Genomic DNA, 14,872 nt, shown 5'->3' with positions numbered 1-14,872 from the left:
CATGTCATTAACGAAGAAGGGTTGCATAAGTCACCTGAAAAAATTGAAGCGGTCGTAAAGGCCCCAGCGCCTGAAAATGTCTCACAATTAAGGTCGTTCCTGGGATTAGTAAATTACTATCATAAATTTTTACCAAACTTGTCGATGGTTCTGCACCCTCTTAACGCACTGCTACAAACGGGAGTAGTTTGGAAATGGAGTGAAGACTGTAAACGTGCCTTCCATAAATGCAAAGGCTTGATCACGTCCAGGGAAGTGTTGGCTCATTACAACCCATCACTGCCAATCAGATTGGTGTGCGATGCATCCCCTTACGGCGTGGGAGCAGTATTATCGCATAAATTCCCTGATGGCTCGGAGCGGCCGATAGCTTTTGCGTCACGTTCATTGAACTCAGCTGAGCGTAACTATGCCCAGATCGACAGGGAGGCACTCAGCCTGGTGCGGGGGGTGAAGAAATTCAACCATTACCTACACGGACAAAAATTTACCTTGTTGACTGACCATCAACACCTCGTCTCCATATTCAACCCTAAAAAGGGTGTTCCCATTATGACAGCGCAAAGGCTACAGAGGTGGTCCCTTTTCCTAGGGGCACACCAATATGACATAGAATACAAAGGAACAAAACAGCATGGGAATGCTGACGGGTTATCACGCCTACCGTTGCCAACGGTGGAAGAGGCGCCTACAGTGGACCCAGTGGAGATGTTCCACTTGACCATAGTGGAATGTCTACCGGTGACAAATTCTACCATTGAAAAGGAAACGCAAAATGACCCGACTCTCTCACGAGTCTACGATTTAACGGTGAAGGGATGGCCAGCACATGGCGAACCACTGTTGCCAGCATTCTCGCAAAGAAGAGAACAGCTGTCAGTGTGCCGAGGAACCTTGATGTGTGGATCCAGAGTGGTGGTTCCACCCAAACTCAAGGATAAAGTGCTAAAGGAGCTTCACGAGGGGCATCTGGCTGGAGTGAAAATGAAGAACTTAGCCAGAGCGTTTGTGTGGTGGTCAGGTATCGATGGAGACATCAAAGAAATGACCAAGAGCTGTCTAGGATGCCAGAAGGTCCAAAACGCCCCACCACAAGCCCCTCTACATCCATGGGAGTGGCCCTCATCTCCATGGCAAAGGGTACATATCGACTTTGCTGGTCCATTTATGGACTCAATGTTCTTAATCGCGGTGGATGCACACTCCAAGTGGCCGGAGGTAATAAAGATGTCCTCCACCACCACGGAAAAAACCATCACAGCATTAAGGACCATATTCGCCAGGAATGGGCTGCCTGAACAGATCTGTTCTGATAATGGACCGCAATTTGTATCCGAAGAATTCAGGAAGTTCTTAAAAAACAATGGGGTTAAGCACTACACGTCCGCCCCATACCATCCCGCCACCAATGGATTGGCTGAAAGGTTTGTCCAGACCATCAAGAAGGCCATAAAGGCCATGGGTAATGAAGACATAAATCTACAACATAAGGTAGATAACTTCTTGTTTGCGTACAGGAATGCAACACGTGGTTACAAACCAAACCCCCGCCATGATGTTTTTCAATAGAAGCCTAAGATGCCGGCTGGATTTGGTCAAGCCAAACATCAGAAGGGACGTAGAGAACCAGCAATTTCAAAGCATGAATGAAAGGCCAACTAGAACCTTCCAGATAGGTCAACCAGTTTTGGCCCGGGACTACCGTACTGAGAAATGGCAGCTTGGAACTATTTGCACACAACTAGGACCGCTGATGTATACCGTGGATATTGGAGAAAGCATAATAAAGCGCCATGCTGACCAGATCATAGTCATCCGAAAAGGGACAACCGACACCACAACTCTATACGCCTAATGATGAAGCAGAGATACCCATAGTATCTACCTCTGATCCGGTGATACTGGAACCAGATGAACCCGACACTGGCATTGAAGCCGAATCGACCTTGCCAAAAGAACCTACTACACCACCGAGGCGTTGTCCGGACCGAGTCAGGAAGCCTCCAGAGAGACTGAATTTGTAATTGATTAACTTCAGCAAATGTGTATATTATTGTTCTTGTAAAAATGTTATTTAATGATTACTTAAAATGTTATGTACTATTTATCTAAAAGGGGAGGAATTGTAGTGTATGCACCTTTAAGAGGAACTATGTTTTTGAAGCCCCTGTATACTGTACCAGTAGTGACCACTCGGGTATATAAGCCTGTGTAGCGTCTTGTGCAGTTAGTTCACCTCCAGACTTTGTTCAGTAAACATTTGTTAAATCAACTCCTGCATTCCGTGTCTCCATTAACACACGGATCGAACATCTGGGATCTCAGAAAACACCACGAATATACAACTGGTGGATGTGACTGCTGTTTTACAATCATAATTCTCCATTTGTGTGTGTACCCATGCACGTGCGGCCATTGAAACTATCAATCAGCGGCCTTTCCTTTCCCCACTGTGGAAATGTAAAAGCGATTCAGTTAATTCAGTACCAGTTTGAGACTTTGTAAAATTCAGTACGTTGCTGTTTCACTAAAGCTGCCACTAGTGGAATAAACACACAACAGCAACAGAGGGGCAAGCACAATGTATGAGAAATGATTAGTGGTAACATAATAGGGAACACGAACGCCTTTTATAAACATATAAAGCATGAAAGAATAGTCCAAGGAAAGGTGGGGCCGATTAACGACCAAAAAGGCAATCATCTTGTGGAAGCCGAGGACACAGCTGAGGTAATAAATTAGCACTTTGCCTCTGTGAAGTAAGATATTAAAAATTGGATTTAATAAGGTAAAACAAACCAGGATTCATCTGTAACACCAATATACAAAATGGAGGGAATAGGTTAATTCGTGCTCCGAGTTGAACAATAGAAGTCTGTAAAAGTTGTATAAACCCAGATAAGGTTTAAACAGGACTACGGGTTAACTGCTGAGAGATTAAAACTGTCAAAACAACCCCTTAGAAAGAGGGAGAGATATATGGGTTCGGCCACGTGAGTCGACACCTTTGCACTTAAGGGTTTGTTAGTGTGAAGCTCAACAGGGTTCTATTCTTTAAACTAACTAAAGTGTTTTTGCTCTGTAGAAATAATTCAAGAGAGAGACAGAAAGTCTGCGGATTGCCCGCTTTGGAAAGATCTACTATCTTAGAGAAATACTTAAAAAGACCAAGCCATCTGACAACAGCAAATGGACGATCGTAAAGTAATAAAGTTGAGGCCCCGGGTCATGAGAAAGTAACAGGACCAACTGATAACGAAATGTGAGATTTGTAAGCGACTGGAAGAATGGAATGTCACGGTTTTATAATTACAATTTAACTATAATTCTGTATATGCTAATAAGCTTATCCCTGCCTTTAGGGCAGGGCCTTAATTTTTGTATAACTGTGTGAACCTCAAGAGGTTCGGTGGAGTTGGAGCCTTGTGTTGGGACGCAAGAGCCACAGCTCCCCAGGCCTGAATAAACCGTTTTTACTTCAATTATTGGGTCTGTCTTTCTTACAACAAGCCAGTGTTGTCGACTTTGCATATCACTTAGTCCACACTTTGGGGGCTTACATCACTCTGCATTCACTAAAGCAGAGAATGCTGCCAATCGCACAGTAAAGGAGGAGCTGGTAGAGAAATTGGACAGGATATAAATCGATTAGGACGATGTACTAAAACGGTTGATAAGGCTCAAATAGAAATGTCACCCGCTCTGCCACAATCTTCCAATCCTTGGATCTGAGAAAGGTGCCAGAGGACTGGAGGGCTGCAAACATTACTTCACTGTTCAAAAAAGGAGAGAGTGATGAACCAAATAACCACAGGCGACTCAGCTTAACATCGGTGTTGAGCAAACTCCTCGGGACAACATTTCCAAAACAAAATTAACTGTCACTTGGAAGAACATGGGTTAACTAGTGACAGCCAAAATGGATTTGTTTTAAAAGGCAAATCAAATCTGGCTGACTTGAATGAACGAATCGATGAAATAGGAGGGTTGATGAAGGTGGTGCAGCTGATGTTCTGTATATGGACTTTCAGAAGGCCTTTGATAAAGTACCTCATAATAGACTGGTTAACAAAATTGAAGCCAATGATATTAAAGGAGCAGTGGCAGCGTGGATACTAAATTGGTGAAGGGACAGAAAACAGACAGTAGTTGTGAACCGATATTGTTCACACTGGAGGGAAGTATACAGTGTCCCCAGGGGGCGGGATTAGGACCACTGCTCTTTTTGATATATTTCAATGACATGGACTTAGGTATACGGGGCATAATTTAAAAGTTTGTCAATGACACGAATCTCAGAAAAGTCGTAAACCGTGAGGTGGATAGCAGAAGACTTCAGGAGGAAATGGAGACACTGGTGAAATGGGCTGACACATGGCAGGTGAAATTTAATGCAGAGAAGTGTGAAATGCTGCATTATGGAGGGAAGAATGAGGCGATTAAATTGTACCAGTTGGTTTTAATTGTAAGGGATTGCAGGAACAGAAAAACTTGGAGGTATAGATACAGACATCTTTGACGGTGACAGGACAGGACGATAAGGCTTTTGAAACGTATATGGCAGCATTGGCTTTATAAATAGAGGCGTAGGAACAGGAGTAGGCCACTCATTCGTTCCAGCTTGTTCGTCCATTCAATTCGATCATGACTGAGCTGTATCTTAACTCCATCTACCCGGCTTGCTTCTATGAGGTAAATCATGCTTGACTAATCTACTGGAAATTTTTGAGGATGTAACTGGTAGAATAGAGAAGGGAGAACCAGTGGATGTGGTGTATTTGGACTTTCAGAAGGCTTTCGATAAGGTCCCGCATAAGAGATTGGTGTGCAAAGTTAAAGCACATGGCATTGGGGGTAAGGTACTGACTTGGACAAAGAACTGGCTGGCAGACAGGAAGCAAAGAGTTGGTATAAACAGGTCTTTTTCCGAGTGGCAGGCAGTGACTAGTGGGGTACCGCAGGGATTGGTGCTAGGACCCCAGCTATTCCAAGATTCAACACCAGCTGAGTGAAGACATTTCTCATCTCAGCCCTAAATGGCTTACCCATTATCCTTAGGCTGTGACCCCTGGTTCTGGACTCCCCCGCCATCGGGGACATCCTTCCTGCATCTAGTCTGTCTAGTCCTGTTAGACTTTTATAAGTTTCAATGAGATCCCCTCTCATTCTTCTAAACTTCTAAAGTCCGTGTGGTGAAGGTACTCCCACAGTGCTGTCACGGGGGGTGGGGGGGTGGGGGGGGGGGGGGAGTTCCAGGATTTTGACCCAGCAACGATGAAGGATCGGCGATATATTTCTAAGTCAGGATGATGTGTGACTTGGAGGGTAATTGGAGGTGGTGGTGTTCCCATGCACCTGCTGCCCTTGTCCTTCTAGGTGGAAGAGGTCGCAGGTTTGGGAGGTGCTGCCGAAGAAGCCTTGGCGAGTTGCTGCAGTGCATCTTGTAGATGGTACACACTGCAGCCACGGTACACCGGTGGTGGAGGGAGTGAATGTTTAAGGTGATGGATGGGGTGCCAATCAAACGGGCTGCTTTGTCCTGGATGGTGTCGAGCTTCTTGAATGTTGTTGGAGCTGCACTCATCCAGGCAAGTGGAGAATACTCCATCACTCCTTACTTGTGCCTTGTAGATGGTGGAAAGGCTTTGGGGAGTCAGGAGGTGAGACACTCGCCACATAATACCTAGCTTCTGACCTGCTCTTGTTGCCATAGTTTTTATGTGGCTGGTCCAGTTAGTTTTCTGGTCAATGGTGACCCCCCAGGATGTTGATAGTGGGGGTTTCAGCGATGGTAATACCATTGAATATCAGGGGAGGTGGTTCAACTCTCGCTTGTTTGTGTTAGTCGTTACCTGGCACTTCTGTAGCGCGAATGTTACCTGCCACCTATCAGCCCAAGCCTGAACGTCGTCCAAGTCTTGTTGCATGCGGGCATGGACTGCTTCATTATCTGAGGAGTTGTGAATGGCGCTGAACACTTTGCAGTCATCAGCGAACATCCCCATTTCTGACCTTATGTTGGAGGGAAGATCATTGGTGAAGCAGCTGAAGATGGTTGGGCCTTGGACGCTGCCCTGAGGAACTCCTGCCACGATGTCCTGGGGCTGTGATGATTGCCCTTCAACCACAACCATCTTCCTTTGTGCTAGGTATAACTCCAGCCAGTGGAGCGTTTCACCCCCCCAATTCCCATTGTCTTCAGTTTTACTAGGGCTCCTTGATGCCACACTCGGTCAAATGTTGCCTTGATGTCAAGGGTAGTCACTCTCACCTCACCTCTGGAATTCAGCTCCTTTGTCCATGTTTGGACCAAGGCTGTAATGAGGTCGGGAGCCGAGTGGTCCTGGTGGAACCCAAACTGGGCATCACTGACCAGGTTATTGGTGAATAAGTGCCGCTTGATAGCACTGTCGACGACACCTTCCATCACTTTGCTGATCATTGAGGGTAGACTGATGGGGCGGTAATTGGCCAGGTTGGATTTGTCCTGCTTTTAGTGGACCGGGCACACCTGGGCAGTTTTCCACATTGTCGGATAGATGCCAGTGTTGTAGCTGTACTGGAACAGCTTGGCTAGAGGCACGGCTAGTTCTGGAGCACAAGTCTTCAGCACAACAGCTGGGATGTTGTCGGGGCCCATACCCTTTCCTGTATCCAGTGCAGGCAGCCATTTCTTGATATCACGTGCGAATGGTATGTTTAAATCTGAGACACTGATTGGGTACAAGGAGGGAACAGAATTCCTGGCAGGGGCCAAAGACCATGTCTTGGGTCTTACCAATGTTTAATTGGAGAAATGTGTAGCTAATCACAGATGGATGTCGGATAAGCAGCGTGAGAAAGCAGAGTCAGTGGCGGGTTCGAGAGAGCTGGTGGAGATGTGGAGCAGAGTGGGGTCAGGGTACATGTGAAAGCTGACCACTTGTATTCGGCTGTCTCCAAGGGGTAGCACGGAGATGAGAAACAGGAGGCGGCGAGGGGCGATCAATGGGGGACTCCAGTGTTAACAGTGCGGGAGCGGGAAGAGAAGCCATTGATGGAGATTCTCTGGCTACGACTGGGTAGGTAAAAGTGGAACCAAGTGAGGGCAGTCCCACTGAGCTGGACAACGGGGGAGAGGCCTTGGAGGATGTCGTGCTCGACCGTGTCAAAGACGGCAGAGGTCGAGAAGAATGAGGAGGGATCGTTTACCATGGTCACAGTCTCAGAATGTGTCGATTGGGACTTTGGTTGCTGCCATTTCAGTGCTGTGGCAGGAGCAGAAACCTGATTGGAGAGATTCAAACATGAGGCTGTGAAAAAGATGGGCAGAAATTCGGGAGGCGGCAAAACATTGAGGAAAGGGAGGCTGGAGATGGAGATGCACCTGCCTGACTCTTCACCCACGTGGCAAACGGGACGAGTCTCTGATCAAACCCTCTTCTGTGAAATACACAAACCTTATTTGTGATTCAATGTTATAGAAACAGTTAAACTCATTTCACTTTTACAGAATATTCCACGTGCTCTGGCTGGGCGACTGGAGTCTCCCAGTTCCACCAGAGGAGTTTGCTTGTTGCAGGTTACAGAATTAGAGCAAAGCTTCTGATGTTCTCTTTATACCAAACTGTCTCAGAAAATGCGGCATCATCACCTCCTGTTTTACATGGAATTAACAGCAGAGAAACAAGCTATTCAGCCCAAGTGGTCTGTGCCACTTGATGGTCCACACGAGACTGCTGCCAGCACTCTTCATCTAACCCCATCAGCATAACCTGAGATTCCTTTCTCCCTCATGCATTTATAATGGGGAACAAAGAAATGGAAGACCAATTAAATACATACTTTGGTTCTGTCTTCACAAAGGAGGACACATCGAAACTTATAAAATTCTAACAAGACTAGACAGACTAGATGCAGGAAGGATGTTCCTGATGGCGGGGAGTCCAGAACCAGGGGTCACAGTCTAAGGATAAGGGGTAAGCCATTTAGGACTGAGATGAGGAGGAATTTCTTCACCCAGAGAGTGGTGAACCTGTGGAATTCTCTACCACAGAAGGCAGTTGAGGCCAATTCATTAAATATATTCAAGAAGGAGTTAGATATATTTCTTAAGGCTAAAGGGATCAAGGGATATGGGGAGAAGGCAGGGACAGGGTACTGAAATTGGATGATCAGCCATGATCTAATTGAACGGCGGAGCAGGCTCGAGGGGCCGAATGGCCTTCTCCTATCTTCTATGTTTCTATCAAACACCTCATTCAATGCATATTTTACTTGCAGTGAGGCTCAGCAACATGGAACTTACCTTCTGACCGATCCTGTACAATTCAAGTGATGTTGTTCCTCTGTCCCCCCACGGGCACAGCACCCCCTCCCCCAAACTGGGTCAGCCCCCCGCCACCTCACTGACCCAGATACCCGCCCCCTACGGCCCAGCACTCCGCACCGCCCCAAGCCTCCGCCCCCCACACACACTGGCCCAGCCCCCCGCCACCTCACTGGCCCAGGCCCCCGCTCTCCCCCACTGGCCCAGGCCTCCGCCCCCCACACACACTGGCCCAGCCCCCTGCCACCTCACTGGCCTAGGCCCCCACTCTCCCAGGCCTCCGCCCCCTCACTGGCCTAGGCCCCCACTCTCCCCCACTGGCCCAGGCCTCTGCCCCCCCCACACCCACTGGCCCAGCCCCCGCCACCTCACTGGCCCAGCCCCCCGCCCCCCACCCTAACTAATGAAGTTATGGATAGCATTAGATTGAAAGAAGAAGCTTATAATGTTGCAAAGAATAATAGTAAGCCCGAGGACTGGGGGAAGATTCAAAAACCAGCAAAGGTTGACCAAAACATTGATAAGGGAAAAATAGAATGAGAGAAAACTAGCAAGAAATATAAAAGCAGATTGTAAGAGCTTCTACAAGTATGTAAAAAGGAAGAGAGCAGTAAAACTAAACATTGGTCTCTTAGAGGCTGAGACAGGAGAAATTATTATGGGGAATCAGGGAATGGCAGAAACGTTAAACAAATATTTTGTATCTGTCTTCACAGTGGAAGACACAAAAAGCAGACTAAAAATGGTGGGGAACCAAGGGTAGGAACTTAAGGTCATTAATACAAGTCGAGAAAAAGTACTAGAGAAACTAATGGGACTAAAAGCCGACAAATCCCCTGGACCCAATGACATACATCCGAGTGTTCGAAAAGAGGTGGCTGAAGAGATAGTGGATGCATTGGTTTTGATCTTCCAAAATTCCCTAGATTCTAGAACGGTCCCAGCGGATTGGAAGGTCGCAAATGTAACACCGCTATTCAAGAAAGGAGGGAGAGGGAAAACAGAACAACAGGCCAGTCATTCGGAAAATGCTGGAATCAATTGTTAAGGAAGTTGTATCAGGGCACTTAAAAATCATAACATGATTAGGCAAAGTCAACATGGTTTTATGAAAGGCAAATCATGTATGACAAATTAATTAGAGTTTTTTGAGGATGTAACTAGCAGGGTAGATAAAGGGGAACCAGTGGATGTAGTATATTTGGATTTCCAAAAGGCATTCGATAAGGTGCCACATAAAAGGTTATTACACAAGATTAGGGCTCATGGGGTTGGGGATAATAAAGCAGCATGGATAGAGGATTGGTTAACGGACAGAAAACAGAGTCGGGATAAACAGATCTTTTTCAGGTTGGCAGGCTGTAACTAGTGGGGTGCCGCAAGGATCAGTATTGGAGCCTCAGCTATTGACAATCTATATTAATGACCTCGATGAAGGGACCGAGTGAAATGTATCCAAGTTTGCTGATGATACAAATCTAGGTGGGACAGTAAGCTGTGAGGGGAACACAGAGTCTGCAAAGGGATATAGATAGACTGAGTGAGTGGGCAGTAAGGTGGCAGATGCAGTATAATGTAGGGAAATGTGAGGAAGAAAAACAGAACACTTTTTAAATGGTGAGAATCTTTCAAATGTTGGTGATCAGAGATTTGGGTGTCCTCATGCGAGAAACACAGAAAACCAGCATGCAGGTACAGCAAGCAGTGAGGAAGGGAAATGGCATGTTGGCCTTTATTGCAAGGGGCCTGGAGTATAAGAGTAAGGAAGTCTTGCTACAATTGTACAGGGCCTTGGTGAGACCACACCTGGAGTACTGTGCACAGTTTTGGCCTCCTTATCTAAGGAAGGATATACTTGCCTTGGAGGCGGTGCAACGAAGGTTCACTAGATTGATTCCTGGGATGAGAGGACTGTCCCATGAGAGATTGTGTAGAATGGGCCTATACTCTCTGGAGTTTAGAAGAATGAGGTGTGATCTCATTGAAACATATAAGATTCTGAAGGGGATTGACAGGGTAGATGCCGAGAGGTTGTTCCACCTGGCTGGAGTGTCGAGAACTAGGGGGCATAGTCTCAGGATAAGTGGTCGGTCATTTAAGACTCAGGTGAGGAGGAATTTCTTCACTTGGAGGGTTGTGACTCTTTGGAAATCTCTGCCCCAGAGGGCTGTGAATGCTGAGTCTTTGAGTATATTCAAGGCTGAGATAGATAGATTTTTGGACTCTAGGGGAATCCAGGGATATGGAGATCGGGCAGGAGAGTGGAGTTGAGGTCGATGATCAGCCATGATCGTATTGAATGGTGGAACAGGCTCTAGGGGCTGTGTAGCAGACTTCTGCTCCTACTTCTGACATAATAACGCTGTGCTCAGCATTCACTATCTGACAATACTCCATATCTGGTCACAGGCTATAGGTTTGTCTCTGAATCGTGTTCAATGAATTGATTTTAATTAGTTTCACTGTTCAATCTTTCCCCTTGATTTGTCACCAGATCTGAAATATTTTAACACTGAGATCTGAAGGTGTCGGTGTGTGTTCAGCCCCACCTAACAAACAGACACGTGTCCATCTGCTGGGCTCTGCTCCAGAGTCACCTCTTAGATCAAACCCCTTTACTTTAAAACATACACAAGATTCACTGTGACTGTGTGTTTAGAGACAGAAACTGATCTCACTTCACATCCCATTGCACGGCCTCATGCTGGATAATTGTGCTCGGTGGTCAGACACTCCCACTCTCATTCTCACCAAGACCTGCCTCATTTTGTAACCTGTGTGTACTGTCTGCAGGACCAGTGTGTATCTGAGTCAATGGGACTCTCTCTGACCTTTCTCCCCAGTCCATCTCCAGGACCAGTGTGTATCTGAGTCAATGGGTCTCTCTCTGACCTTTCTCCCCAGTCCATCTCCAGGACCAGAGTGTATCTGAGTCAATGGGACTCTCTCTTACCTTTCGCCCCAGTCCACCGATGGAAGCTCTTTGAATCGGAAGAGTTCTCTCTGGTTGGTGCTCACAATCCTGTGCTGGTTCACCTACTGTTGTTCCTCAGTCTACAATCCCTGTTTACTTCGAGCTGAGCACCTTCCTCAATCACGCCATCATTCACCGGGAGATCTAATTGCGGCAGAGCAGAAAATAAGAACAATATTGAAAGCGTGAAATAATGTAATGTAGACTTTTAATCTGCTTATTAAAATTCAATTTCAAGGTCGAGTATTTGTTTGATTTTGTCCCTTTCCTCAGATCCCCAGTTCCGGGGCTGTGTGTTTAGTTTGGAGATTTTCCTCACAGTAAATTTCCACCCTCCTGAGACTCCCCCATTTACACTGCTCTGGGCAGAAATGCGCCATTTCCTGTCCAAACTGCTGATGAACCCACCGCGCCCTCCGCCCCCGGACCAGCCCCTGTATTGTGAGCCGGTCCAGCTCATTCCCCGGGGTCTGATGAAGAAGGGCTTTCTATGCCATCAAAAAATCAATCCAAATAGAAATCCCAATTAGCATTTGGCTCAAAATTTTCAAATCAGTAATTGAACCAATTGCACTCTATGGCAGTGAGGTATGGGGACCGCTAACTCAACAAGAATTTACAAAATGGGACAAACACCCAATTGAGATCCTACATGCAGAATTCTGTAAAAGTATCCTCCGGACTCAAAGGAAAACAGTAAACAATGCATGCAGGGCGGAACTAGGCCAATATCCATTAATAATCACTATCCAAAAAAGAGCCACCAAATTTTGGAATCACCTACAAATGAGCAATCCCCAATGCTATCACTACGACGCCCTGAAATGCCAAGAGCTGACCATAAAGAAGAATACCCTCAGTCAACTAGTCCTGGGACTCAGTGAAGTAACTACTAACAATACTAACAATAACCAGCCCCAGGACAGTGACAGGGTAACACAAAGAATTCAACCCAACACAATCGTCGCTAAGCAAAAGGAAAAATATCTGACGTATTGGGCAGAAACAACAAAAACCCAAAGCAAACTCAATTGCTACTTGGCCCTAAACAGACAATACAACATAGCTGATTACCTGACCATGGTAAAGGATAACAAACTGAGAAGAACCTTGACAAGGTACAGACTTAGCGAACATAGCCTAGCGATCGAAAAAGGCAGACACAGGCAGACCAGGCTGCCAAGAGAGGACAGGATATGCTCTCACTGCAGTCAGGGAGTGGTGGAGACAGAGATGCACTTCCTCACAGCTTGTGGAAAATATCAGGGCATCAGGGAGAATTTCTACCAAAAATTCTCACAAATATGCCCTGATTTCAGAAATCTGAATGACAACCAAAAACTCCCATTCCTACTGGGAGAGGAGAGAAGCTGTATAACACTGGCGGCACACTATGTTACAGCTTGCCATGAACAGAGGGACAACCAGTAAACTAAGAAAAGAATATATATAAACAATGCGAATGTATATTTATACACTCAGGGATATACCTGTTTATACACTGTATGAATAGAACTGCGTTTATGTGCTAAACCATAAATGTATTTTGATGCTTTGGCAACATAAGATGTAACTTATCATGCCAATAAAGCGATTTGAATTGTGAATTGTGAATTGTGATGAACCCACCGCGCCCTCCACCCCCAGACCAGCCCCTGTATTGTGAGCCGCTTCAGCTCATTCCCCAGGACCTGATGAACCCACCGCTCCCTCCACCCCCGGACCAGCCCCTGTATTGTGAGCCACTTCAACTCATTCCCCGGGACCTGATGAACCCACCGCGCCCTCCACCACCGGACCAGCCCCTGTATTGTGAGCCACTTCAACTCATTCCCCGGGACCTGATGAACCCACCGCGCCCTCCACCCCCGGACCAGCCCCTGTATTGTGAGTCGGTTCAGCTCATTCCCCGGGACCTGATGAACCCACCGCGCCCTCCACCCCCGGACCAGCCCCTGTATTGTGAGCCGGTTCAACTCATTCCCCGGGACCTGATGAACCCACCGCGCCCTCCACCCCCGGACCAGCCCCTGTATTGTGAGCCAGTTCAGCTCATGTCCTGGGACCTGATGGACCCACCGCACCCTCCACCCCCGGACCAGCCCCTGTATTGTGAGCCGGTTCAGCTCATTCCCCGGGACCTAATGAATCCACCGCGCCCTCCACCCCCGGACCAGCCCCTGTATTGTGAGCCGGTCCAGCTCATTCCCCGGGGAGTTACTAACCGGAGCTGTGATCCTGTGAATCCCCTCCCTCCGTGTGATATAAAAAATTAGAACCGAGACTTCCGCATTCTCACTGCTGTAGACAGAAATGCGCCATTTTCTGAGCGGAGTTACTGACCGGAGCGGTGACCCTCCCTCGCTGTGATCCAAACTCCGGGCTGAGCAGCCGCTGTCGGGCCGAATGCTGAATGGAGCAGAGTTCCCTCAGTCACAGAGCGCGGCACCCGTAACCTGGGCAATGACCCTGTTTCTGACCCTCACTCATCGATCAACCCGGCCCGGCACCAGAGGCAAACAGAGCCGGACCGGCAATCCCCGGAATGACGGCAGCGAGCAACACTGCGCCTGCGTCAGAGAGAGGGAGAGGTACTGCGCCTGCGTCAGAGAGAGAGCGGCACTGCGCCTGCGTCAGAGAGCGAGAGAGCGAGCGAGGGAGGGGTACTGCGCCTGCGTCAGAGAGAGAGCGGTACTGCGCCTGCGTCAGAGAGAGCGCGAGAGAGAGAGAGAGAGAGAGCGGTACTGCGCCTGCGTCAGAGAGAGCGACAGCGCCTGCGTCAAAGAGAGAGCGGCACTACGCCTGCGTCTGAGACAGAGCGGCACTGCGCCTGCGTCAGAGGGAGCGCGAGACTGCGCCTGCGCGGGAAGGCAAGTGAGCGGTACTGCGCCTGCGCGGGAAGGCAATGCAACTCTGATATTTCACAGAATCACAGAAACCCCACAGTGCAGATAGAAGCCATTTCGGCCCATCGAGCCTGCACCGACACATATCCCACCCGATCCCCGTAACCCCTACACCAATACATATCCCACCCTATCCCCGTAACCCCACGTATTTAATCCCCCTAACACTAAGGGTCAATTTATCATAGCCAATCAACCTAACCCACACATCTTTGGACTGTGGGAGGAAACCGGAGCACCCGGAGGAAACCCACGCAAACACGGGGAGAATGTCTGTGTGGAGTTTGCACAGTCACCCGAGGCCGGATTCGAACCCGGGTCCCTGGCGCTGTGAGGCAACAGTGCTAACCACTATGCCACCGTTTCAGAAATAACAACAGAAAATGCTGGAAATACTCAGCAGGTCAGGCAACATCCGTGGAGAGAGAAACAGAGTTAACGTTTCAGGTCTGGGACCCTTCATCAGAACTGGAAAAAGCTGGAGATGTAACAGATATTAAGCAGGTGCAGAGATGGCCAGGGGAGGAAGTTATTGAAAAAACACCCTGTACTATTGAAAGAGGCAGGAAAGATAAAATGTTGCAAATGGGAATGGCAAAAATCATACTGCATGAAAAATGGGGGCAGGGATAATTATCTGAAATTGTTGAACTCGATGTTGAGTCCGGCAGCTGCAAAGTGCCC

At 47.7% G+C, this 14,872-nt stretch overlaps 1 protein-coding gene and 1 long non-coding RNA gene across 4 annotated transcripts in view; one reads left to right on the top strand and one right to left on the bottom strand.

Annotated features, from left to right (window-relative positions):
- LOC147088310 (uncharacterized) overlaps window positions 1-3,482 on the top strand; it is an 89,951-nt gene extending 86,469 nt beyond the window's left edge. Inside the window, exon 2 of the long non-coding RNA XR_015075304.1 lies at window positions 3,086-3,482. This is a non-coding gene — a long non-coding RNA (uncharacterized LOC147088310). The remainder of the gene's footprint in view (window positions 1-3,085) is intronic.
- LOC147088309 (NACHT, LRR and PYD domains-containing protein 3-like) overlaps window positions 1-13,844 on the bottom strand; it is a 78,564-nt gene extending 64,720 nt beyond the window's left edge. The window contains exons 1-2 of one of the 3 annotated variants that reach the window (XM_085977179.1): window positions 13,626-13,844; window positions 11,262-11,426 (exon numbers count right to left, since the gene is read on the bottom strand). The gene's annotated coding sequence lies outside the window, so the exon portion shown is untranslated. The remainder of the gene's footprint in view (window positions 1-11,261; window positions 11,427-13,625) is intronic. The other 2 variants (XM_085977177.1, XM_085977178.1) reach the window with 2 other exon arrangements.
- Window positions 13,845-14,872: the final 1,028 nt, after the last annotated feature.

This window comes from Somniosus microcephalus, unplaced genomic scaffold (genome assembly GCF_052327205.1).
Source record: "Somniosus microcephalus isolate GS21.2 unplaced genomic scaffold, FLI_Smic_1.0 unresolved_chr4, whole genome shotgun sequence".
NCBI classification, from domain to species: domain Eukaryota; kingdom Metazoa; phylum Chordata; class Chondrichthyes; order Squaliformes; family Somniosidae; genus Somniosus; species Somniosus microcephalus.
Note: the sequence above shows the minus strand (reverse complement) of the source record. Positions and strands in the feature narration are given on the sequence as shown.